Source organism: Lithobates pipiens, unplaced genomic scaffold (assembly GCF_037356315.1).
Source record: "Lithobates pipiens isolate NorthernLeopardFrog02 unplaced genomic scaffold, aLitPip1_a1.2 Scaffold_19, whole genome shotgun sequence".
Classification (NCBI taxonomy): Eukaryota; Metazoa; Chordata; class Amphibia; order Anura; family Ranidae; genus Lithobates; species Lithobates pipiens.
This window is the reverse complement of record NW_027507764.1, coordinates 203,474,858-203,478,329: the sequence shown is the minus strand read 5'-3', so window position 1 is coordinate 203,478,329 and position 3,472 is coordinate 203,474,858.

Below are 3,472 nucleotides of genomic sequence, written 5' to 3'. Positions count from 1 at the left end.
ATCAACCAAGGATTCTAGGAAGGAGGAGACACTTGTGTCCTAGCACAGTGGTCATCAGCCCTGTCCTCAGGACCCACTAACAGGCCAGGTTTTATGCATTACCCTGGGGAGATACAGACTAGAATACTGCAATCACTGAGCAGCAAATGATTTCACCTGTGATGTATTTCAGTTATCTTACAAACCTGGCCTGTTGGTGGGCCCTGAGGACAGGGTTGATGACCACTGTCCTAGCAAACCAAAGAAATGTTGAGGCAAGAGCTGCCTGAATCCTAGCAACCAAGCACATTTTGAGACACACAAAGAAGAGGGGAGATATTTTAACCCTCTCCATTTGTCCTGCTGACCATTTTCACTGAGATAGAAAGTGATGTGAAGTACCGCTGTCCCCAGAGCTGAGAGAAAATGTTCCAATGAACAACTGTTCCAGTGACAATTGTTTAAAAGTGGAAATTCCCTCTCTTAGCCCACACGTTCAGACATTCCAACAACAAAATCCATCTGATGTTGTCCGTCGGATTTTGTCCGAAACTGGTGTTGCATACACACGGTCGGACAAAGTTGTCAAAAAATCCAATCGTTTGAAATGCGATGATGTTTTTTAGTTACAACGGGACTACGTTCAGGCTAGTAGCCAATAGCTTTGGTATTGGAATTTGATCTGAGCATGCGTGGCACATTGTCCAATCGGAATTCTCTACAAACGATCGGACAAAGTCTGATCGGATCATATTGTCAGAAAAATGTATTTATCCAGCTCTCAAACTTTGTTGATCGGACATTACAACAGAAAAAGTCTGATGAAGCCCACACACGGTCGGATTATCCGACAACACGGTCTGTTCGGACATTTTCCGTCGGAATGTCCGACCGTGTGTACAAGGGCTTAGACTTTTCTCGCCTCCTGTTGTATCCCTGGCTCAAGAAGTAAATGTCGTGGAAATGTAGGCCGCACCTATCCCTCCTACAATACCCAATTTACCTTTAATAAATAAATAAACACTCTCATGACTTACTTGGAATCATTTTATTAATTCATAAAATTTTCACTTGTAAATAATAAATATAAATAGCTCAGTCTTCAGGAATCGAGCAATACCATATATCAAAAAACAAGTCCCCCTTAACTTTGAAACCACATAACGTGCCTGCGACAAGGGTGGGGGGGGGGGGGCTGAGGAATTTGTTGCTGTAATCTGACCAGCTGTGAGGAGATTTCCTCAGAGGACCCCTTTATATAGCCTTGCCCTGCTTCCAGAATGTCCCCACTGGTCATGTGACATTTTAAACCTTCCTATTTGGATAATGACATTCCCTACCTATACCTCAATGTTACCTGACCCTTATTTACCTACCTGACCTTCTGTACATTTTTCTTACAGTGACATGACTCTTTTTTTATTAGAATATTTAATTTTATTATCTGTCTGGGGGCAGCCACATGTCCATGCTGTTTGGCCCATATTCTTTAGCCCTCTCAGGACAATCTCACCAACTGGATATAGACAGCAAAAAATAAACTGTCTGGAATATTATCCCTTATCTTCTCTACCTAAAACTAAAACAAATTTGGTTGTACAGTACAATACATTTGAAAGAAGTACATTTTTCACATGGTCAAGTGAACCTGCATTCACTTTAAACACCCAATCAAAAACGAAAGGAATTTAAATAAATAGAAATACCTGTAGCCTTTGTATATGGTTGGATAATTGGAAAACACACAGCTTGGCACAATAATAACTGCATGCCTTTTAAAAATCAACCTCATTGTGTAAGAAAGCAATGAAGGGTGAAACACAAAGAACAAGCAATTCAGGTCAGTAAAAACCCATTCCAAATGTGGAACTAAAACCACTGATTTAACTGTTTCCCAAAACTGTAACATTCCAAGCATGCCATGAATAATAACTGTCACAGTTGCTAGTGTGCTTACAGAATGTTGGCTCTCAAGTGAACTGTCAAGCCATCAAATAACTGATGTCATAGCTGATCACATTTGCAGCTCCATGGCAACTGCAGATTAAACAGAGGCTCAGATGGCTTCCTCCTTGGCTGTAAAGTGTAGGAGGGTTTAATTCCACTTTAATACTTTCAGTTAGATGAATTAGCTTTTTTTCTATCATCATAGTGAATGTGGATCTATATAAATTGTGGTCTGTAACTGTTTAGTACACTATCATGTACAATGAAGTTTTGTCAAACCAGAACCCATGAGGACTACCAAAGGAAAGCACATTTTATTAAACGTTAATATGACAGATATTATTGTTACACATAACAATTTTGATATGTACACTTTTAAAAATGACTTTGCCATTTTATTCGGTATCATACTGTCTTAACAAAAATGGCCTATTGTTTACAAGTATGCCAACATTACTGAACCTCCCAGACTTTTCTTCCACCAGCTAACATGAATGGCTTGCTATTTTTACTTTTTTTTTTTTTTTATTACTATTTCACTCTAGTGAAAGTTGGAGAGATTGCTTCACTAAGTATAAAGATAAGAATTAAGAAAGTTGTGTCAGAACCTTTTGTCATTGCACAAACAACCTGAATTAATAAAACAGCAAGCAAAAAAAATGCCATTGAGGATGACACGTATCAAACTATCCGGCGGACTTAGTCGGGCGGACAAACCGCCAGACTGTCCGCCAGACTTCCCGAACAAGCTACCTGTCCACACGCGGTACTTTTGCGGCGGACTAGATCGTGCCACCGGACTATCCGCCGTACATTTGAAATGAACGGACTTGCCCACACAGACGGAGGAAAGTCTGCTCACTTTGAGCACGGCTCCAGGTAGCCGGGACCAGTGAAGGAGGCGTCACTGGCCCCGTCACCTGGTATGGACTTAAAGGGGAATCCCTAAGCTGAAAAAATGGCATGAGGGTCCCCCCCAGGTCCATATCAGACCCTTATCCAAGCACGCTACCTGGCCGGCCAGGAAAGGGGGTGGGGACGAGCGAGCAGCCCCCCACCTCCTGAGCCGTACCAGTCCGTGTGCCCTCAACATGGGGGGTGCCTTGGGGAAGGGGGGGGGCGTTCGGCCCCCCACCACAAAGCACCTTGTCCCCATGTTGATGAGGACAAGGGCCTCTTCCCGACAACCCTGGCCGTTGGTTGTCGGGGTCTGCGGGCGAGGGGCTTATCGGAATCTGTGAGTCCCCTTTAATAAAGGGGCCCCCGGATCCCGGCCCCCCACCCTATGTGAATGAGTATGGGGTTCAATGTACCCCTACCCATTAACATGTGAAAAAAATGTAAAAAAACACAACACACAAGGGTTAAAATAGTTTATTGCACAGCTTCGGGGGTCTTCTTCCATCTTTGGGGGTCTTCTCGCCGGACTCCTCCGCTAACTTCTGCTAGCTGAGGAGCCTGGCTTTCTTCTTCGCCGCTGCCCTCTTCTTCAGACTTCAGGGGTCTTGTCCCCCTCTTCGGGGGTCCTGTCCCCTTCTTCAAGTCT